This window comes from Pseudopipra pipra, unplaced genomic scaffold (genome assembly GCF_036250125.1).
Source record: "Pseudopipra pipra isolate bDixPip1 unplaced genomic scaffold, bDixPip1.hap1 HAP1_SCAFFOLD_368, whole genome shotgun sequence".
Lineage (NCBI taxonomy): Eukaryota > Metazoa > Chordata > Aves > Passeriformes > Pipridae > Pseudopipra > Pseudopipra pipra.
Window position 1 is genome coordinate 23,702 of NW_026990847.1, and position 15,752 is coordinate 39,453.

Genomic DNA, 15,752 nt, shown 5'->3' on the forward strand with positions numbered 1-15,752 from the left:
GTTTTGGGGCTCCATTTTAACCATTTTCCCCATCACTGTAGCTGGGACTATCACCTGCCCTACAGGGGGAACAGCCCACAAAGTTCACTTGCAGGGATGCCATTAACTCAAAGTCCCTTCTCAGGGGGGTCACTGCACACCTTGGCCTTTGTTTGCCCTCCCCACCAAAGATGCTTCCAACACTTCTGAGACATCTGGCAGACCCAGAGCTCTCCTCAGGGAATGCTTCAGCTGCTTAAAGGCTGCCCTTGCACCATCTAGCCAAGACAGCAAATGCTTACAGGCTGTTCTGAAAAGTTGGCAGAACAGTCTTACCACACATCCAGAGGGAGAAATCCAGAGTCCAGCCCGTCCTACCATTCCCAGCAAGGCAGTTCATGGGCTGTCTGGGGCTCAGGGAGGAGTCAGGGGGCTGCTTTTCTTCCTTCCTGCTTTCCAGATTTTCTCCTTCCAAAGCAAAGGTTTCTTGGCTTTCCTTGCTCAAGCAGATGCAGCAAAGGCCATCTTTGCAATCCAATACTGGAAACTCCTCGAGGTTGTCATTCAAGGTGCTTCTCTCAGGTCCTGCACTCATCAATCATCTTGGACATTGGTTTCTTGGCAGGTTCTTGCATTTATGTCCTACAAGCAAACCAGGATGAACAAATTTAGCTGTTACTGCAACCAATCCAGTCTGGCATTCTGATTTTAAAGGATACTGGGTTTGCCTTACCAGCAGAGATCCCACATTAGGGGTAATACATACAGGTCCTGCCCTCTTCCACTCTCCTGCAGTTCCACGGCCCACACCACAGGAACAACTGCAGCTGCCACTTCAGTCAGGACCTTGCTGCTGACAGGAGTTATTCCCTGCACAACAAGAGCTGCTGCTTTGACACTTTTAGTTTCAGCAATTACAGTTTCAATAGCCCCAGTTTTCCATTTCATTTCTGCCTCAACTTTTCCACTCAATCTCTTCCTAGCAGAGGTTTGGGTGAGTTTGGCAAAGAGACCAACTGAGGAATTCCCCAATGTTTTCCCAGTTTAACCCCTGTCACACCAATCACCTTAACACTGCCAGTCCTTAATTCTCCCTCTATTGTGTTAAAGGACTGAGGAAGTTGGACCTGTGTCTGACCAGGACATGTGCAAACCAAATGCTGGGGACTGGAACACACACCTGGCACTCCTGCAGCTCTTACCATTACATTCCAGAGAAACCAGCCAATTGGACCATCACTGCTCATTTCTTAATCCCAATCCCACACTTCTTTGGCACTTGGAGCAACACTTTTATCACCCAATTACAGTCCATTAGAGAGCTCCCTGTCTAGCAGGGACAGCTACCCCTGGGATACTCTCAGCAATGCCTGAATCCATTGCAGGGACCTTGCTTTGAGCTCCCCAGGGCCGGGCACCCCGAGGATCTCCCCGAATAATCCTTTCGGTGCGCGCTGGAGTCCTCGGGGTGGCCCAACCCGGGGGGCACCAACAGCACTGTCCCTCCAGGGGGGCACAATTTGGTCCTAAAATGCAGGGGGATCTTGCCTGTGTCCCAGACTGGTCCGGGGATCTGAGGCCCTTCCCGAGAAAATCTCAGTGCCGGCGTGAAGGGCCAGAGATCCCTTGGAGCCACGGGAGAGCAGGCACAGAGTCCCTCCTGGAGGCCAATTCTGCTGCCTGAACTCAGCTCTTCAAAGGAACCTCTAAGTCTCAGCTGGTGAGTTTTAGAAGCCAGGCATTCCTTGCTTACAACACCCTGCCATGATCCCAGCCCAACGGGGGTCCTGGCAATCAGATCCCAAAGGCCACACGGAGGTGTATCCACTGCAGCTGATGGGAGGGGTCAGCATTACAGGAGGATTCATTTTCCTTCCCTGCATTCCTGTTCCACAGTCAGGACATTCTCCAACACTTATTACCATACACACCTACCCTTAGAAGGTTTCCAAGGGGCTTCACCGAGGGCCTTCCCAGGTCTGCTCTGTCTGGAGCCCTCAAAGTCCTCAGTGCCTGCCTTAGGAACCTCAACACAACTCACCTGCTTACACAGCAACTTGCTGCTGCTTGGCTGCTGCCTCACTCCCCTTCTTCCTTCTTTCTTCACCTCCCTTGCTTGATCCCTTTCAATCCCTTAGCTCAGCTCTGTGCACTTTCCAGGCTACATCCCACTGCAAAAAGGATCAGCTCTTGTTACATCTCAGCACTCAGATATCATTCCCCCTTTATTCTTGACACTTGGCCATCAGGCCAGTGTCTCATTATTTAAAGCAGAGTTTGACTCCTCAGTGACAACAACAGCTACAGCCCTGAATCCTAACACAGGCTGAGACACAAACACGGATGGGAACTCTGAAGGATCCACTTTGTCCTGCTCACCAACCAAAAGGGGCTTTCTGAACTCAACAATAACAGACCCCAGGTCCTTTTTCTGCAACTTCAGCTGCTATAAATGTGACCCACAAGACCTGGAAAGGCCCTTCCCACTTCACCTGCAGGGCTGGCAGTCCCACCACTGGACACGGACCCAGTGGCTGGGCAGGAACGGAGGGGCTGGGGCGTCCAATCCATCGGCCCAGGCGGCACCAGGAGTTCCTGGAGTTCCTGAGGGGAGAGCCTCAAGCCAACAAAGGATTAGGAAAAGGATCATTTTTAACTTTAATAGGTATATCTCCTGGAATATGGGGAGTTGGACAAAGCCTACTGGTGCAACAAGGACACACTCAAGGCTATCTATTCAAAGGATCTACCAGCACTCAAAAGCTATCACTGTCCTTCTTGCAGGGGGAACTCAGCAAACTCTGTTGGCCAAGAGCCTCCAGAAGGATTTCCAGCTTTTGGGGCTCCCTTTTAACCATTTTTCCCATCACTGTAGCTGGGACTATCACCTGCCCTACAGGGGGAACAGCCCACAAAGTTCACTTGCAGGGATGCCATTAACTCAAAGTCCCTTCTCAGGGGGGTCACTGCACACCTTGGCCTTTGTTTGCCCTCCCCATCAAAGATGCTTCCAACAGTTCTGAGACATCTGGCAGACCCGGAGCTCTCCTCAGGGAATGCTTCAGCTGCTTAAAGGCTGCCCTTGCACCATCTAGCCAAGGCAGCAAATGCTTACAGGCTGTTGGAAAAGTTGGCAGAATAGTCTTACCACACATCCAGAGGGAGCAATCCAGAGTCCACCCCGTCCTACCATTCCCAGCAAGGCAGTTCATGGGCTGTCTGGGGCTCAGGAGGAGTCAGGGAGCTTCTTTTCTTCCTTCCTGCTTTCCAGGTTTTCTCCTTCCAAATCATAGGTTTCTTGGCTTTCCTTGTTCAAGGAGATGCAGCAAAGGCCATCTTTTCAATCCAACACTGGAAACTGCTCGAGGTTGTCATTCAAGGTGCTTCTCTCAGATCCTGCACTGATCAATCATCTTGGTCATTGGTTCCTTGGCAGGTTCTTGCATTCACATCCTACAAGCAAACCAGGATGAGCCAATTTAGCTGTTACTGCAACCAATCCAAGCTGGCATTCTGATCTTAAAGGATACTGGCTTTGCCGTACCCATATAGATCCCACATCAGGGGTAATACCTACAGGTTCTGCCCTCTTCCACTCTCCTGCAATTCCACTGGCCCACACCACAGGAACAACTGCAGCTGCCACTTCAGTTGGGACCTTGCTGCTGACAGGAGTTATTCCCTGCACAACAAGAGCTGCTGCTTGGACACATTTAGTTTCAGCAATTACAGTTTCAATAGCCCCAGTTTTCCATTTCATTTCTGCCTCAACTTTTCCACTCAATCTCTTCCTAGCACAGGTTTGGGTGAGTTTGGCAAACAGACAAACTCAGGAATTCCCCAATGTTTTCCCAGTTTAACCCCTGTCACACCAATCACCTTAACACTGCCAGTCCTTCATTCTCCCTCTATTGGGTTAAGGACTGAGGAAGTTGGACCTGTGTCTGACCAGGACATGTGCAAACCAAATGCTGGGGAATGGAACACACACCTGGCACTCCTGCAGCTCTTATCCTTATATTCAAGAGAAAACAGCCAATTGCACCATCACTGCTCATTTCTTAATCCCAATCCCACACTTCTTTGGCACTTGGAGCACCACTTTTAGAACCCAATTACAGTCCATTAGAGAGCTCCATGTCTAGCAGGGACAGGTACCCCTGGGATACTCTCAGCAATGCCTGAATCCATTGCAGGGACCTTGCTTTGAGCTCCCCAGGGCCGGGCACCCCGAGGATCTCCCCGAATAATCCTTTCGGTGCGCGCTGGAGTCCTCGGGGTGCCCCAACCCGGGGGCACCAACAGCACTGTCCCTCCAGGGGGCCAATTTGGTCTCAAGCTTGCCATGGACAGCCCAAAAGGCATTTCAAGAGGCCTTCTTTGGAACCCACCAACGGGTATGGGGAGGAAGCCACAAGAAGGCCTCATTTCTAAAGGCAGGGGGATCTTGCCTGTGTCCCAGACTGGTCCGGGGATCTGAGGCCCTTCCCGAGAAAATCTCGGTGCCGGCGTGAAGGGCCAGAGATCCCTTGGAGCCATGGGAGAGCAGGCACAGAGTCCCTCCTGGGGGGGCAATTTTCCTGCCTGAAATCAGCTCTTCAAAGGAACCACTAAGTCTCAGTTGGTGAGTTTTAGAAGCCAGGCATTCCTTGCTTACAACACTCTGCCATGATCCCAGCCCCACGGGGGTCCTGGCAATCAGCTCCCAAAGGGCACACACAGCTATCTCTACTGCAGCTGATGGGAGGGGTCAGCATTACAGGAGGGTTCATTTTCCTTCCCTGCATTCCTGTTCCACAGTCAGGACATTCTCCAACACTTATTACCATACACACCTACCCTTAGAAGGTTTCCAAGGGGCTTCACCGAGGGCCTTCCCAGGTCTGCTCTGTCTGGAGCCCTCAAAGTCCTCAGTGCCTGCCTTAGGAACCTCAACAAAACTCACCTGCTTACACAGCAACTTGCTGCTGCTTGCCTGCTGCCTCACTTCCCTTCTTCCTTCTTTCTTCACCTCCCTTGGTTGCTCCCTTTCAATCCCTTGGCTCAGCTCTCTGCAGTTTCCAGGCTACATCCCACTGCAGAAAGGATCAGCTCTTGTTACATCTCAACACTCAGATATCATTCCCCCTTTATTCTTGACACTTGGCCATCAGGCCAGTGTCTCATGATTTAAAGCAGAGTTTGACTCCTCAGTGACAACAACAGCTACAGCCCTGAATCCTAACACAGGCTGAGACACAAACACGGATGGGAACTCTGAAGGATCCACTTTGTCCTGCTCACCAACCAAAAGGAGCTTTCTGAACTCTAAGAAGAGACCCAACATCCTTTTTCTGCAACTTTGGCTACTATAAATGGATCCACAAGACCTGGAAAGGCCCTTCCCACTTCACCTGCAGGGCTGGCAGTGCCACCACTGGACACGGACCCAGTGGCTGGGCAGGAACGGAGGGGCTGGGGCGTCCAATCCATCGGCCCAGGCAGCACCAGGAGTTCCTGGAGTTCCTGAGGGGAGAGCCTCAAGACAACAAAGGATTATGGAGATCATTTTAAACTTCAATAGGCATATCTCCTGGAATAGTGGGACTTTGGCAAGGCCTACTGGTGCAACAAGGACACACTCAAGGCTGTCTATTAAAAGGATCTACCAGCACTCAAAAGGTATCACTGTCCTTCTTGCAGGGCAAACTCAGCAAACTCTGTTTGCCAAGAGCCTCCAGGAGGATTTACAGGTTTTTGGGCTCTCTTTTAACCATTTTTCCCATCACTGTAGCTGGGACTATCACCTGTCCTACAGGGGGAACAGCCCACAAAGTTCACTTGCAGGGATGCCATTAACTCAAAGTCCCTTCTCAGGGGGGTCACTGCACACCTTGGCCTTTGTCTGCCCTCCCCACCAAAGATGCTTCCAACAGTTCTGAGACATCTGGCAGACCCAGAGCTCTCCTCAGGGAATGCTTCAGCTGCTTAAAGGCTGCCCTTGCACCATCTAGCCAAGGCAGCAAATGCTTACAGGCTGTTGGAAAAGTTGGCAGAACAGTCTTACCACACATCCAGAGGGAGCAATCCAGAGTCCAGCCTGTCCTACCATTCCCAGCAAGGCAGTTCATGGGCTGTCTGGGGCTCAGGAGGAGTCAGGGGGCTTCTTTTCTTCCTTCCTGCTTTCCAGATTTTCTCCTGCCAAAGACAAGGTTTCTTGGCTTTCCTTGCTCAAGCAGATGCAGCAAAGGCCATCTTTGCAATCCAATACTGGAATCTACTCGAGGTTGTCACTTACAGGGGTTCTCTCAGGTCTTGCACTCATCAATCATCTTGGCCATTGGTTTTCTTGGCAGGTTCTTGCATTCACGTCCTACAAGCAAACGAGGATGAGCAAATTTAGCTGTTACTGCAACCAATCCAGTCTGGCATTCTGATTTTAAAGGATACTGGGTTTGCCTTACCAGGAGAGATCCCACATCAGGGGTAATACCTACAGGTTCTGCCCTCTCCCACTCTCCTGCAATTCCACTGGCCCACACCACAGGAACAACTGCAGCTGCCACTTCAGTTGGGACCTTGCTGCTGACAGGAGTTATTCCCTGCACAACAAGAGCTGCTGCTTGGACACATTTAGTTTCAGCAATTACAGTTTCAATAGCCCCAGTTTTCCATTTCATTTCTGCCTCAACTTTTCCAGTCCATCTCTTCCTAGCACAGGTTTGGGTGAGTTTGGCAAAGAGAGAAACTCAGGAATTCCCCAATGTTTTCCCAGTTTAACCCCTGTCACACCAATCACCTTAACACTGCCAGTCCTTCATTCTCCCTCTATTGGGTTAAGGACTGAGGAAGTTGGACCTGTGTCTGACCAGGACATGTGCAAACCAAATGGTGGGGAATGGAACACCCACCTGGCACTCCTGCAGCTCTTACCATTACAGTCCCGAGAAAACAGCCAATTGGACCATCACTGCTCATTTCTAAATCCCAATCCCACACTTCTTTGGCACTTGGAGCACCACTTTTATCACCCAATTACAGTCCATTAGAGAGCTCCATGTCTAGCAGGGACAGGGACCCCTGGGATACTCTCAGCAATGCCTGAATCCATTGCAGGGACCTTGCTTTGAGCTCCCCAGGGCCGGGCACCCCGAGGATCTCCCCGAATAATCCTTTCGGTGCGCGCTGGAGTCCTCGGGGTGCCCCAACCCGGGGGCACCAACAGCACTGTCCCTCCAGGGGGCCAATTTGGTCTCAAGCTTGCCATGGACAGCCCAAAAGGCATTTCAAGAGGCCTTCTTTGGAACCCACCAACAGGTACGGGGAGGAAGCCACAAGAAGGCCTCATTTCTAAAGGCAGGGGGATCTTGCCTGTGTCCCAGACTGGTCCGGGGATCTGAGGCCCTTCCCGAGAAAATCTCGGTGCCGGCGTGAAGGGCCAGAGATCCCTTGGAGCCACGGGAGAGCAGGCACAGAGTCCCTCCTGCAGGGCCAATTTTGCTGCCTGAAAACAGCTCTTCAAAGAAACTTCTAAGACTCGGTGAGTTTTAGAAGCCAGGCATTCCTACACACTGTGAGATATTTTAAAAGCTTACTGAGTGAAAAAACATACAGCTTTTATCAGTGACATCTGACCTCCCACAGACAGCTCCTTTCCCCTTTCAGTACAAAATTATTTTCATGGAATCATTTAATAGGAAGTGCCCAGGAACCCCAGACTGTGCTTTCCAGAACAGAAAATAAACAGAGGGAAGGAGCTTTGCACGAGTGTAACATACTCCAGAACACACCTGACTTTAGTTTTACTCTGTATGCTCAAATATAGCAGAAGACAAAAACTCCACCAGGAGAGCTGGCACATTACCCATGGTACCCTGAAAGTCCCCCTTAAGAGACCTGGAGAAAAACTGCAGTTGTGCGAGTCCCTTTTGCCTGCAGATGGCTGGGGATCCTCTCCATCCACCTCGTGCTCTCCCAACAGCAGAAAGGGGAACCTCAGGGACACGGTGGCACTCGACATCCTGCTGAGAGAACAAGGAAACCTTTAGCATAAAGGGGAGTTGGAATCTAAAACTTCCTTTCCTGGGAGCTTTGTGAAGTCTGCAACCAAGAGGGGGAAAATTTGCATCTCCTTTGGTGCAGGTGTCAACAGAAGCCAACAGAGCTTTCACCTTTTTCAGACAACTGTGCCCCTTTTGGCTCCCTGGCAGCTCCAATGGCACCAGAACCCCCTTCCTGCACACCCACGGGTGTCACACACAGGCACCCACACACCTTTGCTCCAGCCCACACGGGGCCAACATTTCCTCACCCTGCACATCCCAAGGGGAGTAGTTTTGCTAGAGAGCACAGCAACCCCCCTGTCCTCACAAACTGCCTCCCTGCAAAAAAAGGAATAATTTCTCCTGGACACTCCTCCCACAGTCAAGGGCTTTTAAAATGTGCTCAAGGTCCCTCCCAGCTTCTGCCTGTCCTTGCATTTAAAGGCATGGGCATGTTTCAACAGCAAACCCAGCTCCTCACTGGCAGTATAAGCCCTGCTCTTACCTGGACAGACTCCCGGGCTCGGCACAGCTGTGGCTCATGGAGCAGCTTCCCAAGGCCCTTCTCTCTCCCAGCAGGAAGCACAACTCGCCTCCACTCCCCAGCACCAGGGGAAACCACGAGCCAGGCTGCAAACTGACACAGAACAACCAAAAAGCATTAATGCAGCACCAAGAAACCAAGTTAAAGCAGCCTTTGCCTCGTAACCCTGCACGGGGAAAGACTTTGGGATTCCGAGGCAATCCCTGAGACACCCAGAGAGCAACAGCCCCGCAGTCCTGCCACGGCTCCCCCGGGGTCACCCGGCAGGTAAGGACCTTACCCGGCCCCCGCTGCCCAGCACAAGGCGCCCCTAAACGCCCCCCGGCTCCCCCGGTCCATAACCCAGCGGCCAAGGCGCTCTCCCCTCCGCAGCCCGGGCAGCAGCGGGGCCGCGCCCTCAGCCCTCACACACAACCGACCGCACCCGCCCCGCCGGCCCTTTATACCGCGGGCCGCCAGCGCTGCCCAATCAGCGCTCGAGCGCCGCCGCCCAATCCCAGCCGCCTGGCCCTGCGGCCCCGCCCCGCCCGCTCAGCTGAGGGAGATCGGGAACTGGGGACAGGAACCTGCTGCTGGGGGAGACAGCCTGGAGATGGAATTGCACACGGGCACCTGAAGCCCAGGCGATTTGCTTGCCTTGGCAAGGCCCTGTCACAGGAAATCTTGCTCCCAGTCACAGGAAATCTCTGTTTCCCTGCCCATCCCTGGAGACAGGTGGCCCCTAAAATCCCCGGCAATCAGGAAGCACAGGCTGGAGGAGCTGGCAGGACCCAGTGGCCGTGTGTGCTGTGTGACACCGTGTCCTGCAGCCCCACGGACCTGCACAGCAGGGACAGGTCCTGGCAGCGTTTCAGTGCCGAGGCCAAAGCTGGGGCTCAGGGACAGCTGGGGCACGTGGCAGCTCTGGGAATCTCTGCCATGGATGGCTGGGCATTCCAGGACTGCCTGCTGGGCAAAGGAGCTTCTCTGCAGACTGTGGAACCAACAGATCTCATGGACTGGAAGAAGCCAGAACTGCTGCAGGACTGGAGAGGAATCTGGGTCAGAAGAGACAGTTCAAGGTCTCTAAGTCTGACCTCCTGCTCAGGCCACAGTCACCAATGGGATCGCACCGGGCTGCTCAGGGAGGGATCCAGTCATGTTTTGAAACATTCCACGGATGGGGATACCACAACCTCCCCAGGCAACCCGTTCCATGAGCGACTGTCCTGACAAAATACCTCCCCTCCTATGCGTTTGGCAGCAACAGCTGGGCTGGCAGGAGCAGAACCTCCCTGCTGGGCCATTCTCCAGCAGCCCAAGTGCCCTGCACAGGGCTTGGTGCGGAGGCCTGGGCGGCTCGTTCCTCCAGCTGGGCATTTTAGGAGCTGCCCTTGCCCCGTCACTGCCAAGTCCCTCTGGCAGTGGTGCAGCTCCTCAGCTGGAGTGCCTCTGAGGGACCCCCGGCCACGTTTCCCAGCAGCTGAAGGAAGGGAGGGTCACCCCCCAAGCTGGGCTGCCTTTCTCTCACTGCCTTTTCCCCACCTTTACACTGCAGTGACAAGAGCTGCACTTTCCCAGGGAACGGGGCAGTGACAGGGCAGAGCAGCAGGCAGGAACCCCCTTCTTTTCTGCAGCCCAGTGACTAACTGTGTGTGAAGGGACAGCGACTCTGGTACCAACTCCACCTCCCACTTCTTGTCACAGATCGATCTGAGGCACTTGTCAGGTCAATACCTGCTCTTTTCAGGAGCACCAGGCTTGTGGTCAGTGTCCTCATTGTAGCCCACGAATCCCTCTAGGTGTTAAATCAGCCTCTCTGTCCTGATTCTTCTCATGAAGAATTAGCATTTAATGAGATATACAAATTATCCTGAGAGGGTCTATGTTACAAGCTCAGTTTGGCAGTGTTGCTATCCTGGAAAGTGTGGAACAGTGACTGTCAGTTCTCCTTAGGATGCTCTTAAACACCATCCCTACATTCCCAGGAGAACTCTGGAGGGAGAGACAGAGTTTAAAACATGAAACCTTGGCATCGCAATTGTTATTTCTAAGGATGTGTTTCTATCTGATACAGTTGTTGGGGTGATTACTCTGGAGAGTGTTTTGTACCTCAGGCAGTAAGTCTGGTGTATCAGCCTCCTCGTGAGCAGGAACCAGCAGGTTCCCCAAAGGAATGTTATGTCAGACTCTGTCAAACACAGCACGGAGGTGAGCAGGAGTGGTGCTTGTGCACAGCTGAAGTGAAGCACCCTTGGATTCGAACTGCTCTGGGAGATCTTTGTTGAGATGGGTATTTCTGCACAGCTTCTTGTGCCATGTTGAATTTAGAGATGAGCTGATAAAGGCAGTGACACTGTTCTGTCGTCACTGAGCTTTTGAGGATTTCAAACCCCTTACTCTTAAGTCCAGGGGCTGGTTCCCGGGGGTCCGTGCTCGGGGGTTTGTTCCCGGGGCTCGTTCCCGGGTCCCGCCCGTGCCCGCTGCGGGTCCTGGCCGGTGCCGCCTCTCGCCCGGCAGGCGGAGTGGGGGCCCCGCGGCGGGAGGACCGAGGTGGGATTGGGGCTGGGACCCCCCCAGGGAACGGGACACGGTCCCGCTCGGGCCGGGGGAGCCGGGGCTGTGCCTTGGCACGGGAGAGCGGTGACCCCGGTGGGCACGGCCGGGACTGCAGCCCCGGGGCGCGACCCAAAAGCGGGGGATGGACCCCAAAGCACGGCTGGGATGCGAGAGTGTGTCGTGGGTGGCCATAACCACTTGTCCCTCCCGCAGTCCTCGGCCCTGTCGCTCAAGTCCTGCAGTGCGGACTCGCCGTTCCCGGTAGCCGGAGAGGGCTCCCATCCCCGGGCAGCCCCAACGCCCCTAAATCCCGCAGCTCCTGCTCCCGATCCCGGGGTGCCGGGTCTCCTCGTCCCGCCCCTGCCGCAGGTATCTGGACGAGTACGGCAGCAGCTACAGCCAGGCGCCTCTGCCTGTGCTCCTGGGCTCCACCAGAACCTTCCTCTCCATGGTCTCCACCTGCTGCATCTCCCCTGCACCCACCGCCTGCTTCCTGAAGGAGGTGACACCCCTGGGACCAGTGGGCTCATCTCCGTGCTGCTCCTTGGCAATCCAGGCGAACCAATGACGCCTGCTTCCAAATTGCCAGCCACTCCCCCATACCACCACAGTGATCCTCAGATCTCAATTCAGTCAGACAAGACTCGACACATAAGGAGCGAAAATGGACATGAACTCTCCCATAAATGCATAAAGCTACTTTATTTTCAGTATACATTTCATTTTGAAAAATATAAATGCTAAAGTATCTCATCATTTCATCTTTTGATTCCATAAAAGTCACAATAGAAAGCTTCATAAAACTGTAAAATACTATAATGTTATAAGGAATTTCATGGTTTATATTACTGGAGAAAAAAATCACTTTAATAATATTTGAAACGTTTTCTGCTTTTTTCCTTTTTGTTCCACCATCCTGATCCACTTCATTTCATCCCAAGTTTTCATTCTCTCCTCCAAAGCAAATACAGACTTAGGAGAATTAAAAACAATAATAAAAGTAGCTGAAAGTGCTGTTGATTCAAAATAAAAATACAAATACAAAGGTGTATCAGCAGGCCAGTGGCTGGTGGCCACCGTGTTCCCGGAGCTGGGACAAAGCTGGCTGTGGCTGGTGGCCGTCGGGGTCCCACCGGGAGCTGGGACCTTGGATTTGTGAGGGGAAGGTCATTGTTGACGGCCGACTCTGATCTCAGAGGGCTTTGGGTCAGCCTCCACACCTATTCCCTGAAGCGCCCACCCAGGCTTTTCCTACGAAATATTCAACTTGGATTGAGCTGCTCCTCTTCAGGCCTTTTCCCATGTCTCTCTTCCCTGCCTTTTCAGAGCAGGTTTCAGCTGCGTTCCTGTGACACACAACACAGCTTTCATGGAAACGGAAGCTAAGACCCCTCGAGAGTGAGTGGGGGATGTACGGCGGTGACGGCTCCTTCGTGGGAGCAGATGCTAAAATTTGGCATTTAAGGTCTCAGCATCATCACAAAATCCTCTCGACTTCACCAACAGGAACTTCGGTTTCACAAGGACAAAGCGGCAGCACGTGCCCTTCCTCTGAAGGGGGGTTATCTCCATCAGGGAATTCACCTGGACAGCTCAGGGATTCTTTCTTCTTATTTCAATTTTTAGATGAAGCTTCTAGTGTGTTCCCTCATGTCCCCAGCATCCTGGACAAAACCCGACACAAATGAGAATTTCTTGCAGGGAAAAGGTGCCAGCACAGAAAGCCCTGCCTGCCCACAGAGTACCCAGACTGTGCCACACACTGCACCTGAAAGCCAAACCTCACAAGCTTTCTGTCCCGGGAAACAGGGCTGCTGTCCCCCACCTTGGTCAGCCCCGCCCCGCCATTGCCGGCCACCCGATCCAAACCCGATCCAAATGAGGATTCCTCGCAGGGAAAAGGTGCCAGCACAGAAAGCCCTGCCTGCCCATGGACACCCCAGGCTGCGCCACACACTGCACCTGAAAGCCAAACCTCACAAGTTTTCTCTCTCGGGAAACAGGGCTGCTGTCCCCCCCTTTGGTCAGCCCCCGCCCCGCCATTTTAGCAGGTCCCCCAAAACCCGATCCAAATGAGGATTCCTCGCAGGGAAAAGGTGCCAGCACGGAAAGCCCTGCCTGCCCACAGAGTGCCCAGGCTGCGCCACACAATGCACCTGAAAGCCAAACCTCACAAGCTTTCTGTCCCGGGAAACAGGGCTGCTGTCCCCCCTTCGGTCAGCCCCGCCCCACCATTTTAACAGCCCCCCCCAAACCCGATCCAAATGAGGATTCCTCGCAGGGAAAAGGTGCCAGCACAGAAAGCCCTGCCTGCCCACAGAGTGCCCAGGCTGCGCCGCACACTCCACCAAAAAGCCAAACCTCACAAGCTTCCTGCCCCGGGAAACAGGGCTGCTGTCCCCCCTTTGGTCAGCCCCGCCCCGACATTTTAGCAGCCCCCCCCAAACCCGATCCAATTGAGAATTCCTCGCAGGGAAAAGGTGCCAGCACAGAAAGCCCTGCCTGCCCACGGACACCGCAGGCTGCGCCACACACTGCACCTGAAAGCCAAACCTCACAAGCTTTCTGTCCCGGGAAACAGGGCTGCTGTCCCCTCTTTGGTCAGCCCCGCCCCGCCATTGCCGGCCACCCGATCCAAACCGGATCCAAATGTGGATTCCTCGCAGGGAAAAGGTGCCAGCACAGAAAGCCCTGCCTGCCCACAGAGTGCCCAGGCTGAGCCACACACTGCACCTGAAAGCCAAACCTCACAAGCTTTCTGTCCCGGGAAACAGGGCTGCTGTCCCCCCTTGGGTCAGCCCCGCCCCACCATTTTAGCAGTCCCCCCAAAACTCGACCCAAATGAGGATTCCTCGCAGGGTAAAGGTGCCAGCACAGAAAGCCCTGCCTGCCCACAGAGTGCCCAGGCTGTGCCACACACTGCACCTGAAAGCCAAACCTCACAAGCTTTCTGTCCCGGGAAACAGGGCTGCTGTCCCCCCTTTGGTCACCCCCCGCCCCGCCATTGCCGGCCACCCGATCCAAACCCGATCCAAATGAGGATTCCTCGCAGAGAAAAGGTGCCAGCACCGAAAGCCCTGCCTGCCCACAGAGTGCCCAGGCTGTGCCACACACTGCACCTGAAAGCCAAACCTCACAAGCTTTCTGTCCCGGGAAACAGGGCTGCTGTCCCCCCTTTGGTCAGCCCGCCCCACCCCTGCCGGCCACCCGATCCAAACCCGATCCAAATGAGGATTCCTCGCAGGGAAAAGGTGCCAGCACAGAAAGCCCTGCCTGCCCACAGAGTGCCCAGGCTGTGCCACACACTGCACCTGAAAGCCAAACCTCACAAGCTTTCTGTCCCGGGAAACAGGGCTGCTGTCCCCCCTTTGGTCAGCCCCGCCCACCCCTGCCGGCCACCCGATCCAAACCCGATCCAAATGAGGATTCCTCGCAGGGAAAAGGTGCCAGCACAGAAAGCCCTGCCTGCCCACGGACACCCCAGGCTGCGCCACACACTGCACCTGAAAGCCAAACCTCACAAGCTTTCTGTCCCGGGAAACAGGGCTGCTGTCCCCCCTTGGGTCAGCCCCGCCCCGCCATTTTAGCAGCCCCCCCAAAACCCGACCCAAATGAGGTTTCCTCGCAGGGAAAAGGTGCCAGCACAGAAAGCCCTGCCTGCCCACGGACACCCCAGGCTGTGCCACACACTGCACCTGAAAGCCAAACCTCACAAGCTTTCTGTCCCGGCAAACAGGGCTGCTGTCCCCCCTTTGGTCACCCCCGCCCCGCCATTGCCGGCCACCCGAACCAAACCCGACCCAAATGAGGATTCCTCGCAGGGAAAAGGTGCCAGCACAGACAGCCCTGCCTGCCCACAGAGTGCCCAGGCTGTGCCACACACTGCACCTGAAAGCCAAACCTCACAAGCTTTCTGTCCCGGGAAACAGGGCTGCTGTCCCCCCTTTGGTCAGCCCCGCCCCGCCATTTTAGCAGCCCCCCCAAAACCCGATCCAAATGAGGATTCTTCGCAGGGAAAAGGTGCCAGCACAGAAAGCCCTGCCTGCCCACGGACACCCCAGGCTGCGCCACACACTGCACCTGAAAGCCAAACCTCACAAGCTTTCTGTCCCGGGAAACAGGGCTGCTGTCCCCCCTTTGGTTAGCCCCGCCCCGCCATTGCCGGCCACCCGATCCAAACCCGATCCAAATGAGGATTCCTCGCAGGGAAAAGGTGCCAGCACAGAAAGCCCTGCCTGCCCACAGAGTGCCCAGGCTGCGCCACACAATGCACCTGAAAGCCAAACCTCACAAGCTTTCTGTCCCGGGAAACAGGGCTGCTGTCCCCCATTTGGTCACCCCCGCCCCGCCATTTTAGCAGCCCCCCGAAAACGCGATCCAAATGAAGATTCCTCGCAGGGAAAAGGTGCCAGCACAGAAAGCCCTGCCTGCCCACGGACACCCCAGGCTGCGCCACACACTGCACCTGAAAGCCAAACCTCACAAGCTTTCTGTCCCGGGAAACAGGGCTGCTGTCCCCCCTTTGGTCACCCCCGCCCCGCCATTGCCGGCCACCCGATCCAAACCCGATCCAAATGAGGATTCCTCGCAGGGAAAAGGTGCCAGCACAGAAACCCTGCCTGCCCACGGACATCCCAGGCTGTGCCACACACTGCACCTGAAAGCCAAAC

General features: G+C 54.5%; 2 long non-coding RNA genes across 5 annotated transcripts; both read right to left on the reverse strand.

Annotated features, from left to right (window-relative positions):
• Window positions 1-20: 20 nt before the first annotated feature.
• LOC135408363 (uncharacterized) lies at window positions 21-7,863 on the reverse strand. Of its 3 annotated transcripts, XR_010427543.1 has the most exons (8): window positions 7,823-7,863; window positions 6,026-6,156; window positions 5,373-5,497; window positions 3,524-5,054; window positions 3,128-3,432; window positions 2,472-2,596; window positions 742-2,150; window positions 21-621 (listed from the first exon to the last, which is right to left on the reverse strand). It is a non-coding gene; the product is annotated as an uncharacterized LOC135408363 (long non-coding RNA). The 3 variants fall into 3 exon arrangements; XR_010427544.1 differs by lacking the exon at window positions 7,823-7,863 and having other exon boundaries at window positions 746-2,150; window positions 6,026-6,195; XR_010427542.1 differs by lacking the exon at window positions 7,823-7,863 and having other exon boundaries at window positions 6,026-6,195.
• Window positions 7,864-7,873: 10 nt separating this feature from the next.
• Window positions 7,874-8,975, reverse strand: LOC135408364 (uncharacterized). 2 transcript variants are annotated; one of them, XR_010427545.1, is made up of 3 exons: window positions 8,887-8,975; window positions 8,506-8,630; window positions 7,874-7,982 (listed from the first exon to the last, which is right to left on the reverse strand). It is a non-coding gene; the product is annotated as an uncharacterized LOC135408364 (long non-coding RNA). The 2 variants fall into 2 exon arrangements; XR_010427546.1 differs by having other exon boundaries at window positions 7,881-7,979.
• Window positions 8,976-15,752: the final 6,777 nt, after the last annotated feature.